Source organism: Macadamia integrifolia, unplaced genomic scaffold, assembly GCF_013358625.1.
Source record: "Macadamia integrifolia cultivar HAES 741 unplaced genomic scaffold, SCU_Mint_v3 scaffold585, whole genome shotgun sequence".
Lineage (NCBI taxonomy): Eukaryota > Viridiplantae > Streptophyta > Magnoliopsida > Proteales > Proteaceae > Macadamia > Macadamia integrifolia.
The window spans coordinates 1-14,322 of NW_024870493.1; positions in this window are offsets into that span (position 1 = coordinate 1).

Genomic DNA, 14,322 nt, shown 5'->3' on the forward strand with positions numbered 1-14,322 from the left:
TTTTTTTGCAAGAGAGGAAGATGGGGAGGCGTGGGTTATTGAAGAGGTAGTGGGGTGTAATAAGAGGAAGGGAGGAAAACGTGGGGATGAGGAAGGTGCTCGGTGGAGCTTTATGCGGCTCGTGATACCATGTTGAAATAGTCTATTGGCATTAACATTAATGAGTGTACAATGGTGCTCTTATATAGAGATTACAATTATTGAATTATAAACAAACTATATGATCACATGTGGGATCCTATTCCAACTCTGCTGTCTCATGAGGTAGTATTGGACTGCAAGTTGTCTCTAGAGTTTGTGCTCACTGAAAATGCCTACAATGTAGGAGAGGTTGTTGAGTATGAGTATGACTCTAGAGGTTGAGTTCGTGTGGGACGCTAACTGTCCTGATACCCTTCATCCTGCAGCTTGAGGGGGAGTATTACAATATGCTACATCCGCAAGATTGTCCTAAGCTAATTTACCACTTGTATAAGTTTATTATTAGGATAACTAATTACAGTTAGCTTAATCTAGAACATTCTTTTAGATTGTATAAATAAGGACATTACACATCAGTGAAGTTAACGAAAAATTTCTTTTATTTTCATGTTTTCACATAGCATATGTTTATTTGTTTGCCTTCAAGTATTATACTAACCTTTGTTTGTAGCGTATTTGGATAAAGGTGTGTCATTGTAATGGTTTGAGGTTCAGTTTGGCCAAGAGAACCAAGATTCCTAGTACCTTTCTCAATCCATAACTTGATACAAACCTAACCTTTGGTAGGACTAGCCCGGAGTGAAATCAGTAGTTTTTAATTGGACCTATACCTTTTCGGTTTACTATTCTAATTGTAACTACCGGCCAAATACAAATCCCTTGCTTCTCGATAAATATGGGAGATGACTATGACACAGTAAAAGAAGTTGAATTATGGAATAATTTAAGTATATATAGTCACCTATAAATAATGAGGGGGACCTATACGGATCAAAATCCTCTGTTTTTCCCATCCATGTTTTTCCTTGTTTTACTACCTATAGAACGCGACACGTGGACAATAAGGAGACCAACGGTCAAGATTGGGTGAGGATTATTACATCCGGTGCGTTGGTCTTAAAGTTGTCCATGTGTCGCGTTTTGTAGGTAGGTAGTAAAACAAGAAAAAACAGGGATAAGAAAAACAGAGGATTATTTTCCGACCTATACCTTTTATAACAGTGTATTTAATGGATAGTAATAATCAATCTAATTCATTGACGCTTTCATCAGTATACAAAGGAGTGAAATCCAATCATCTACTGCAGAAAAAGCTGCCTAAAGGAAAGCTATTTACTTTTTCTTGTCAAAGGATGAGTATATACCAAGAGATGACTTCAATGCTATCTTAAAGTTGAATAGCCTAAGAAAGTTTCAGTATTTCTAATTTTAAACATCTACCTTCACTTTTGTTGAAGAAAATTTCAGATTATGCTCACCTAAGTACCCAATTCAATCTATACCCAAAAATAAGATAAAACAGACTTAAAGTATCCAACTCAAATCAATGATACATTCTTGCGAGTTATAGAATAAACATTATCTTTTTTGCTTTAGAAAAGAAGCATCTTTTCTATCAAAACACCCAACTTAGGGCATCTTCTTCAGGTGATTTGATCGATGAACTGATTAAAGAATTTGAAAATCCCTTGTAAAAATTAAACCCCATGAAATATCGTCAGTCCTCACCAATTTTTTTTATTTATTTTCCATTTCCCTTTATTGGCTGAAGAACCCTCGCCATAAAACTAGTTGACTTTCTATAACACTTTTTATTTTATTTTATTTTTTGGTTTCTTTGATGGGGACTCTTACTAGAGGGTTGTAACAAGATGTGGCGGCTCAATAGGTAATATGTGAAAGACCCATTAAATATCTTTCTATTACTGAGCTGCCAAGTGCATTTAGCGAAGGGTGGTCATCTTCTGCCACCTTTAAAAAGCTGAGTCTTTTTTAAATGAACACCCGGGCTGGTTAGGATGTTTGATCAATTAAAAAAATAATAATAAAATTCAACCAGACTATATTTAATAAGAAAGAGTTAACAGTTGTTTCTTATCTTATTATGATATAGACTACTCAAAAACAAAGTATTATTATAATAAGAAGAGCAGCAAATGGTTTGGTGACACACCAAAACACTTTTAACTTGATGTTTTAGATAGAGCATGATTGTTGATTAAAGAATTAATAAATAGGAAAACAAGTCCAAACTTGCTTCTGCCGGCCTAGTTAGACATTAATGATGAATAGGTCTCTTCTACTTTCTTGAGTGATGTGTCAAAATCCTAGTTTCTCTAACAACTCTTAGCTTCCTCTTCTTGCTCCAAAATGCATTCCTTTAGGTTTAGGGTTGTTTGTTTCCCCGTATGGCCATCTCTCTTTGGATTGACTTTGTTTCAAATTCCCCACGGGTTATCTTTTCTTATTATATGTATTCTTTTGGGTCCTTGTGTTTTCCACCATAAGGTGTCTTATTCCACTCTTTCTTATATATTAAAAAAAAAAAAAAAAAAAGTCATAGCTTATTCCGATCTTTCAAGAATAAAAGAGTCACTAGTTATAGGATTTGTGAACACTTATTAGAATACGTCATGGAATTAGTGTTTCAACCCCGAGTGGGTTTGACATGGATGATTGACCCTTGTTTATGAAACATTCCTTCTGGTTATAATTGGGTCCCGCATTTCAATATCACATCCCTTAAAATCCTAAAGCCTTCGAGGACATGGTGGATTGAAATTTTCTTTCTTTTCTTGTCTTCTTACGTCTTCACCATGACCCCTCTTACTACTCCACCTTTGATTTTCTATGTGATCATAATGGAATACATTGGGAGTCCGTGACAGTGGCTCTAGACTTCAATAAAATCTCATTATTTAAACTCTCTTGTAGAAAATAAGAACCTAAATGATGCAGAAAAATAATGGAATTCGCAAATAAATAATCACACAATTGTATATAAAGATTTATATAATTTGATAAAATTGTTTATATCCACAACGAGACAAGATTCATTTCACTAACAACAGAGAATAGGGTAACAATCACTCATTTTTATGTCTCTCTCAGATTTGTTACAAAAAAAGACCTCTCACTACAAATTTATAGTGAAATTCTTTACAAGCAATTTACCAAAATACCAATATAACCTAAACTAAAAATACAATTCATCGGGATTGGGCCTCAAAACCCATGGCTTCTTAAAGTGACAAAATACTAGATATCATACCTCTCTCTCTCTCTCTCTCTCTCTCTCTCTCTCTCTCTACTGTGTGTTTCTAAGAATAATAATCCGTCCTTGTATGTGTGTGTGTGTGAATGTGTTTCTAAGAATGATTATCCTCCCTTGTGCGAGAGTGTGTGTGTGTGTGTGTGTGTGTGTGTTTTCTGAGAATGATAATCCATCCTTTTGTGTGTGTATGTGATTCTAAGAATGATAACCGATCCCAACAAAAATACACTAACACAATTAGATTCTCTTAAGCCTGGTTGTTTAATGGATCAAAAGTGGTGGGAAACTTGAGGGTGGGTCCCATAGGTTGGATTGACAAGGAAACGAGAAAGAAAGGAAAGGAAATAACAGAACATGTAACTTTTAATAGGGTGAACTTTGGTGGGAGAAAGTGGAAATGAAGGTGGGGTGGGATAAATGGGAAAGAGAATAGGAGGCAAGAGAGATACAAAAGTAACTTTTCCGTGGTTACCAATTGATAGGACTTTGGAAGTGAATGGGATGAGATTCCATGGAAAAGAGAGAGAGAGAGAGAGAGAGAGAGAGAGAGAGAGAGGAAAGTTACTTTCCCATGAATTCCAATTGATATGACTTTAGAAGTGAATGGGATGGAAAAAAGTTGAACGTCACATTAAAAAATATATTAAAGAACTTGTCCGGTAAGTTTTTTATCCCACTTATCCAAACACTCATGTTTCTGATAGTTTTTTTAAAATAAGTACAAGTTTTTCACCCCTTTTTATTTTTTTTCATTTTTCTCTATCAAACAAACGGGCCTTAATTATGTCTATAACTCTAGAGATATTATTGCACAACATAAAATAAGACATCATACCGCAACATGTAGAGAATCTTTTTCCCAACTATTTATTGATGGTTTTTTGCAATGGCAATGTAGGAAATTTAAGGCACCAGATTACCAAGGATCTTCATGTAATGGTATGTCATGTGTGTAGTACAGTGTAACCTATCATTTTTTTTTTCTGAAAAGGAATCCAAATTGAAGGATCCTACCATGGAGATAATACCAGTAGTTTATATCATTAATGAGACCTTTATTTGAAAAAAATCTTCTTCAATTAATTAGATACGTTCAATTAATAATCCAATGACTAAGAAAACCTGTAGTACGTGTTTGAGTCCTCCCAACCCTTTATCTTTACTGAATTGCTCCGTTAATTACAAGAAGAAGAATCAATACAACCCATAAAGTATGCAGAGAGATGCATCACTAACAATCGAAGTGAAGGATAATCAGCCAGTAATCTATGTACAATTATATGGAGGGTGCAACCTATGATCAAGGTAGTTAGTATGAAAATATGTACCATTAATCTAATGAAAGCTACATCCAATGATTTAATGACACGTGGGTGGTTCTAGGTAAGCAATTGAACAAGATGATGACATCACCATTGTGTCATAAAAAGAAATTATGAGGTGGGTTTTCTTTATTTAAAAATTTTTTTCCCTCTGTAATTCTATATATTATGAGATTTTAAAAGGCATTGACTCCATGAATTATTAAAAGGATAATTGTTGTTGGTTTCATGATGGTAAGACGGAGACGAGAGATGGGTTGGACCTACTCTTTATATTTTGTTCTTCTCTTGTCATCATTGCAATTGAAAGAAACAAAGAAAAAAATAATAATAAGGGGAAAGCTAAGAAAGCCTATTCAAATGTCTCCTTTATTTGTTATTCAGCTTCATCAGATAGATCATTTGGATGATGGTCCACACACGACTCCACACGCACATCTGGTTGCACATTTGCCACTTGCTATTTGACAAAATGCAACTTCATCACGTTTCACACTTAGGTGTGAAACTTATTTCTTGCTTAAAAAAATACAAAGAAACAAAAATCCTTGCATGAGTTTGATTACTTTCATGAAAAAAAAAAAAATAAATAAATAAAACACAAAGTGATTTTTAATAGTCACATTTGGCACAAGTTCTAATAATTAAGTTTTATTTGTTTATTATAAATTTTTTTTTTTTTGATACTTCTGAATTTTCAAGTTGAAATTTTTTAGGTTAACCTAAAGATTAGATCCTTAGATATTTTTTTTTATAATAATAAATAGATATATCGTCTGGAGAGGTAGGTTGGGCTTACCTATTATTGTTTAAGTCTCACTTTAATACAATCTATATGAAAAATTATAGTTTTATAAGGAATTCGTAAAAGCTAGAACTATGAAGAGTATATCAAGTGTATGATGTATATAAACTTATGGAATGTTTTATTAATGTTTGTGTTGTGAAAAAAGTCTAGGGAAGAGACCTCTATTGCCCATTAGTAGGTGATTAAGGTGAAGGTGGATAAGTTCTCGGCCTCCTTAAATATTGATGTTGAGTTTGTTTTATTTTTGTAGTTAAATTACTGTTTCATAACAAATAAAAATAAATAAAAGAATAAAAGGAATTTCACCTAAAAAATATCATTCTAGACAATTAGGAATAATATTAATGAGAAAGAAAGGAATACAATTTATGCCCAACTTATTCTATTTAGGCAAATCTCATCCTCATTTTAAGAAAGGACCAAATAACATGTCACTAAACCAAGTTTAACTTGAACCAGCACTTCTTTTTTCCCAGGTTTTAATGAGATTCTATGATTTTAGCCAAGGGAGAAAAGGTTCCACTATGGTTATATTAGTAACCCTTCCAACATCAAGCATGGCCCTTGATTGCCCATTCTGTGTAAAGTTAGGATTGAGGATCGATTGCTTTAATACTACTCATACAAATCTCAGGAGAACTCGATTTTATAAATTGGTTTATAAGCTGAGGGAATATAAGACCATATCAACCTATACTAAATCACTTTCATGTGTGATCAACCCTCATATGATTGATATAGGATCAGTGCAGACAGCACCAGGTGGTGTAGGGGGGGGGGCGCGGAGCCTCCCGACTGAAATTTTTTGAGTCATATATATTAAGGCTAATTTTGAATTTTTGAAGATTATTATTTCTATATGTAATGCATAAAACATTATATATAAGGGGTTATCTCATAAAGAAGTGTGACGGTTAAAATTTTATAATATACGCATTGATTATTAATTTTCTAAGAAAAGATGCTTTCAGGTGAAGGTGGGAAGAGTAAGTAATAACTTGCCGCCTTGCCTTATGTGTAAAGGAAACAAGGACAAACCACCATATCTTATGTGATTGTGAGCTAATGAGTAGTGGTTATAGGAAACATCAGTAGAATTTGTTGTTACAAATTCACAACACATTGCCATGATTATTAGAAAGATAACCGAAACTCCTTATTCTTTTGGCATTTTGTGACGGTCAATGCTTCATTGCTAATAATATATATATCCCCTCCAAAACATATCCACAGGTTTGGTTTAGTTTTAACTGCTCTACAGAATTAATTAGTCCAGAAAATTCAAATGTGATGATACAGTTTATGAATCTCATCAAAGGAGCCACAGCTCATCTAAAGAATTATATGAAATAGCCTTTAATTTAATTCCAATCCAATGGCCTGGAAACATTTCCCTTGAAATCGATCAATAGATCAGGCTTCACAACAAGGATCTTACATTAAAATGAAATAAAAAATCTAATCTCTTAAGGCTCAAGAGGTGTGTCCCGTCCATGTGATATAGTCCACTTTGGATTAAGGCCCACACGGTTTTAGAACATGTTTACATGGATGGGATTGGCCCTGCTCATAGCCACAAGTTCTCTTTGACACCTAAACCATGTGAAACTCTCTTATACACCCCTGACTAAGGGTGAAATAGGCCCGGGTTGGGCCGAATTTCTTTAAACCCTAATCTAATCTTAAGTCTTTTAAATTCAACCCAGGCCCAACTCAACCCTATAGAGTTTATGTTCAGGCCCAACCCTGCTGGGTTCATATCTATCCAATCCGGCCCTAATTGACCCTGCCAAGGCCGAATCGGGTCGGGCTAGGTTGACTTTGGCTTCTGCAATAGATGGATTAACCTTGCTTGACATGTTTTTTACCATTCATATCCTATACATTAAAAATTTATAGAAAAATGAAATATCAATAGAAGCTCTAAATTCTAATATAAAAATTCAAGTTTAAATTTCGGGTGGAGCTAAGCCCGACCCAATCCTAACCCGCCCTTAGGGTTAGAAAACTTGGCTCTGACCCTATTCGGGTTCAGAGCGGGTCAAGGCAAGTTTGGGTTGTCAAGACCAAACTTTCATCCCTACCCCTAAGGCTAGTTTTTACCCATAACTCAATCCAATACGCTTTGCGTAAAAATGGACCATTCGTTGATGTGAAATCTTATCTGTCAATTCATGTAGGTCCAAAACAGATTATTCCAAAATTTTAGTTATGACTTAGGGTTCTTCAAGACTCACTTTCTCTAAAGAATTACTATTCCTATTGTTCGATAGTTTATTTAAAAAACATAAATAAATAAAAATATAAAAAAATATAAAAACCCAGAAAAAAACATTAATTGGTTCAGGTCAGGTCCACTGTCTGAAGCATTGACCTATACTTATGAACATGTTCATTTGGTCCTTTTCAAGAAAGGGGCCTATTTGGCCAGTACCCATTATCTTTTTTCTTCTTTTTCAGATTCTACTCGTCTTCTCTCTATCTTCAACAGAACAAAAAAAAAAAAAAAAAAAACACGTTTTGTTGAAATTGCCAATTTGAAATAGCATTTGGTAGCGGTCGAATTGCCATGACGTGTGGCAGTAATTGGGCACCTAATCTTGCAAGTATACTCTTCACATCTAATATTAGAGAATTGATTAATAAATATAAACTACTTACGTCAATGCATGAACACTATTAGAATCTCTAAACTGCATTAAATTAAGATTTAATAGCTTAGCTAGCTAGCTTCTTATTATTCAATAAATGGACCTAGGTAGACTTAATTATAGATAGATTAAGTAAGCAAAATTATCAATAAAAGATAAGAGTGACAATGGTTGACTAGCTAATACCTTATAAGGAGGCTAACTCTGCAGAGATTGAAGAAAGAACAGGAAGGAATGCTTAGCTAAACCTATGGAGAAGTCAAGCTATCGAGATCAAGTCACCTCGAACTCTTGAATCGGTATTTTCATGTCAAATTCAATGGTAGTCAATGACTACTTAGTGAAAGATCTACCAAATTTTGACAACTTATTTGTGCATTGAGGAGACTATAATCAAAACTAAACAGCTACCAAATTTTGACCACTTATTTCTGTATTGAGGAGACTATAATCAACAGTACTTAACAGCTGATCACTAGCCTACTACTACTGTAAGGACTCAAGAACCAAGTTAATTTAATTTGTTAGGTAGTTAGAAAAAATCTAGGTTAGTGGTGAAAATAATGTACCAAGAACATTAAAACAAACCTAGAAGCGGACTTGTCCTAATATTATTAACTAAGCCTCACTTTATCATGTACTCTATAAATATTACTAATTCTTCAAAGGGTCATCATGGGCTCTAGAACTCAATCAGAAGCCCAACGCTCTAAATTTTAGCCAAAATGAGGTACTTGACATCCCCAAAATAAAATTAGACCCGGTACGACTCATTTAATTATGGGCTCCAACTTTGGCCCAAGACATTAGACAGGCACTGCACAGTACTGTAAAATTTTAAGTAAAGAAATTATTTTCTGTACTTTTTTGGAAAAAATCCAATATTGGTTACTTGAATACATCCATTCTTCCTAAAGTCTTCTTTCTTTTGCTAACGACAAGTATCCAGACCAAAGATTACTCTTATGGGTCATACAGACCCCACAATCGCATGGATCAGATCATACGAGAGTTGAATGTGAACTCTTTTTGAGGCAAAAGTCTCTTGCCAACTCTACTACCCCCTTGGGATTCTCGGAAGGTCTCCTCCTACTACTTTTCTTCCTCTCTCTCTCACTCTCTCACACACACACACCCATCTCTCTCATTCTCTTTCAATGCTTGTATCCCTATTCTATATTTTCTCCAATAAATAGGATTCTATCTCTTCAACTATAGGATATCCAAAAGAAAACATAAGATTGCCAATTCATGTCCTCGATCGATAGGAAACCTTCCCATTATCCAAGCTCAGCTCAAAGCCTCACCGCAGGCCAGATGAGCTTAACCTGGGCCTAGAAAATCCGAACCCTAAACCAGCCCAGGCCCTGAAAGTTTTTAGATGGAATTCGTTCCAGCTTTGGCTCACTGGGACCATCTTGTATCTCCTAATGGGATGGGTTTCCTTTTTTAGTCCGAAAACCTTCAATTTAGAGAAGAAGGGAGAAAAAAAGTTGTAGTCCAAGTCAATGTGAAAACTCAATTCCTATCTGGAGTTCTGGACCGGACGGGATAGGCCCAACTCATGTGGATGCATGTCCTACTTATATCTCTTGTCCCACAAGTTATTTGGGCCTAATTGGAACCCACAATCCAAAGAAGTCAACCAAGGGGGTCCAAGATTAGCCTCCCCCTATATATCTGGCCTCAAAGGCCATATCAAGCCAACCTTGTACATTAACAAAAGGGAAAAGGAAGTGTCACTCTCTCTCTCTCTCTCTCTCTCTCTCTCTCTCTTATGGTGGGGGTTTTGAAGTGTCTTTCCTTGTTAAATATGTACATTGTTTCTGCCCACTATTGCGTTGGCAGGCAGCGTGTAGATCCCTCTCTCTTAACAAAATTACCTAGGATTGCAAACATGGCTGTTGCAGGTAGATGCCATTAGATTTTATGCCATCAAGATTCAATAAACAACTATTGGACTAGAGATGTAAATCAGGATTCCACAAACAAATACAAATAGGAATTGAATACGGATTTTAGATTGTCCATTGACATCCCTAGTGTACTTGGCCGATTGCATTCCATTTCTTACCTTCATCTTCAAGACTAAGTAATACCACACTAGCATTTTCTTTCTCATCCCAGCCGACTCTTCTATCTCCCCCTTTATCCTCTTCATTCCAGACTCTCTCTGTTAGATTTATGGGCTAAATTAATTATTCGGGTTGATTAAATGGGTGAGAGTCAAATTGCATGAACCGGTTCGGTCCACTCTCAAGCTTAGAGATATGCTAGCTCAATCCATTGTGGTTTAGGATTTTGAGTGCAAGACAGTATTATAAATACTAGGTTTTGGGTCCCTACAACCATTATTCACTCTTTCCCACTTTACCACTAAAGTGAGAGAACCAAGGAGGTTTAAGGGGCTGTAGAAGATCCATAGCCAAGCCAAGAGAGCGAAAGTGGGAGTGACCAACATCAATCATCTTCAGCATACTAGGTGAAAGGTACAAATCGATCCTCCATAATTTTATTAGATTCGTGTTCTTGTTTTTCCTGTGTGGTTTCCTCAATAGGGTTTCAAACTCAAACCCATAGGGAATTCTAACAAGTGGTATCAGAGCAGACCACATGGGACAAGAATCGATTGAATTTTTCTTGTACATGAGGATTTTGATTATTACTTAAAACCTGATTTGATTAAAAATCATAAAAATCTTAATTTTACCATCACTTAAAGATCCTATATGGGAAAACTTTCTTCACGAAAGTTGTAGATCACGAGAAGACGGTCGCGGTGGTATGATGCAAGTCACCGGAAACCTCCAAACGCGCCGGCACTCGCCGCCGGAAACCGACTACCGGAGGAGAGAGAAAAAAAATTTCCAAAACAAAAAAAAACGGCGGCGAGTCATCGCCGGTTCAACTCGGAAACCCTACCGATTTGACCCGACGACACAGTGGGTCAACTCATGTGCACTATTTGACTCGGTCAAAGGTTGACCGGGTCGTTGACCAATTGACCTGAATTTGACCCGGAACTCATATGCCCAAACCGGTTGGTTTGGATTGATTTAAAAAAAAAAAAACTTAAAGGCTTGTTTGGTTTTTGTTCATTTTGGGTTTTTATTTAAACTACTTTAAATTTCATTTAAAGGTTCGTTTTAAGGCCAAATTGAAATCTGTTTTTTGCGTTGGATTCCTTGTTTCGGGCCACATTTAATGATCTAATTTTTAATATGACATATTTATTTGAAATTTTATGTTGTATTTGGTTTCAATTTGTTCCTTTTGGGTTTTTTTATTTAAACTACTTTAAATTTCATTTAAAGGTTCGTTTTAAGGCCAAATTGAAATCTGTTTTTTGCATTGGATTCCTTGTTTCGGGCCACATTTAATGATCTAATTTTTAATATGACATGTTTATTTGAAATTTTATGTTGTATTTAGTTTCAATCATTGAAACAAAATGGCATAAATCAATGCTTTGAAAAATATATATGTTATTGGTTACCATGAAATTGAGAATTTTTTTTTTAAATTGAGATATGTTAATATGGAAAAGGGTGTAAGCTTCCGCTCATTCTTAGTTGCAAAGTAATTTTGCTTTAGGAAACCATGAAATGATGAGGTGGAATCCACCAAAGTGGTACATCTTATTATTTCATGATTTTCCACAGGGTAGCAATGTAGGTGACATTTGCCCAAAGGTGATGTCACCAAAGTTAAGAAAATGACAGTAACCTAGAGGTTCCTAAGCCCAAAGGTGAGGGGATTTCAAAAGTTATTGTTCTTTTCACAGTAAATATGAATTTACAAGAGGACCAGTGCATTCTTAGCCCAAAGGATAGGAATGTAGTTGCGGTTGTGACTCTTGTATGGTTATTGTTGTCCTAGTGACATATTTATATGTATGTTTTGAACATAAAGATATACATCTCCAATGGGAAAGATATGATAGAACTGAGTGAAACCCACCAAAGTGGTACATTCAGTTCGATTGTATCTTCCCCAACAGTAAAGGTGATACTTTCCCAAAGGTTATGTCATCAAGGTTTGAGGATAATCATCCACATTTCAGAAAGGGACATTGAATTTGGAGTTCTTTTGCCCAAAGGTGATTGAATTCCAAAGTTAGTGTTGTTTTCACAGTTAAAAGAAGAATATAAGAGCATCAGCTAATTCCTGTCCCAAAGGATAGGGATACATTTTTAGTTGTAACTCTTATTTAAAATATATTGATGGTATTACATGCTTTTATATTATGATTTATATTTTGATATTTGGCATGTATTGTGTTGTTGTTACTGCTGTAGTAAGATGGCCATTCCTTCAAGTTATGTATCTTCCATCCCAATACTCACTGGTAACAACTATCAAAAGTGGGTGGAGGAATTAGAATTGCATTTAGGTCTTCTTGACTTAGACTTGGCACTTAGGGAGCCTAAACCTGAGCCTCTCACAGACTCGAGCAGAAGTGCTGAAAGGACCAAGTTTAAGAAATGGACTAAAGCAAACAGAAAGTGCATACTGGTTTTAAAAAAGGCAATTCCTGAAATTATACGTGGGAACATAGAGATCAAAGACACTGCAAAAGAATTCCTGGATGCTATTAAAGCTAGATTTCAACACAACAAGAAAGCTGAGAAAACCACATTGATGACCAGGCTAATGAATACAAGGTATGATGGATGTGGGAGTGTTAGAGAATACATTTTGGGTGTAGCTACTGATGCTGGTAAACTTAAGGATCTTGGAATACAGATCAATGAAGAATATATTGTACACATTGCACTGAATACCCTCCCTAGTCAGTATAAGGTTATCCAATCTACCTACATTGCACTGAAGGACGATTGGAGCCTAAATGAGCTCATTTCCATTTGCACTCAAGAAGAAGAAAAATTGAAACAAACTAGGTTTGAGAGTGCACATGCAACTTTCCACAAGGGATCTTCTGGTGGACCAAGCAGAAGGAACAAAAATTTTTCCAACAGAGGAAGCGTCAAGCCATATGACAGGACTAATAGCTCTCAAGAACTTGACACATCTCAAAAGGCTCAGGATGAAGAGAATACCAACAACGTAGAGTGTTTCTGGTGCCATAAGAAAGGACATGTGAAGAAGGACTGTTTTATTTTCAAGAAATGGTTAGAGAAGAGGAAGAATTCTGGGGTTGATAAGCAGGATGATACTAAGAAAGGGTGAGGTAGACTGATCATCAGCAATTGAGAGCAAGTAAAATTTGGTCCCATCAAGTAGTTAGGATTTCTTTACATACAGTTATTTGAAATGCTTGATTAGTGGGAGTTCTGGTTTTGTTTAGTATTTGTTTATGTTTTGAACCTTAGCCCGTATGTTTTGGGGCACAGTTTGATGAATTATGGTTAAGTTTTAGCATTTACATTATGCACAGTTATTTCTTGAAATATTTGGTTTATGATTTCATTTGAAAATGTTTTTATAGGTAGTAATTGTCTTAGTTATAGACAATATTTTGCCACAGTTCAAAAGATAATGTTTGTCACATTTTAAGACAGTATTTGTCACAGTTCATAGGCAATATTTGCCACAGTTTATAGGCAGAAGGCCACAGTTAGATATTAACCACAGATCAAAGGTGATTTGCCACAGTGAAGGTTAATATCTCAGTTAAGGACCTACATAGAATGACAATAGTGTAATTTGAGGATATGTCAATATTTCTATGATGGTATCCCACATAGATTCGTGTTAAGAAACTTACTTATGTTTGTAATAACAGAAAGTTATATGCCGTATATTGAGGTGTATCTTCTGCTGTTATTCGATGTGAGTGGTTTTTCAACTGAATCACAGTAAGAGTGGTTAATGTAATAAGATTCTATGGCCACACCAATTTAAAAGACATCCTTATAATTAATGTAGCCCAAGTAGGAGATTGTTGGATTTATGGGCTAAATTAATTATTCGGGTTGATTAAATGGGTGAGAGTCAAATTGCATGAACCGGTTCGGTCCACTCTCAAGCTTAGGGATATGCTGGCTCAACCCATTGTGGTTTAGGGTTTTGAGTGCAGGACAGTATTATAAATACTAGGTTTTGGGTCCCTGCAGCCATTATTCACTCTTTCCCACTTTACCACTAAAGTGAGAGAACCAACGAAGTTTAAGGGGTTGTAGAAGATTCATAGCCAAGCCAAGAGAGTGAAAGTGGGAGTGACCAACATCAATCATCTTTAGCATACTAGATGAAAGGTACAAATCGATCCTCCATAATTTTATTAGATTCGTGTTCTTGTTTTTCCTGTGTGGTTTCCTCAAT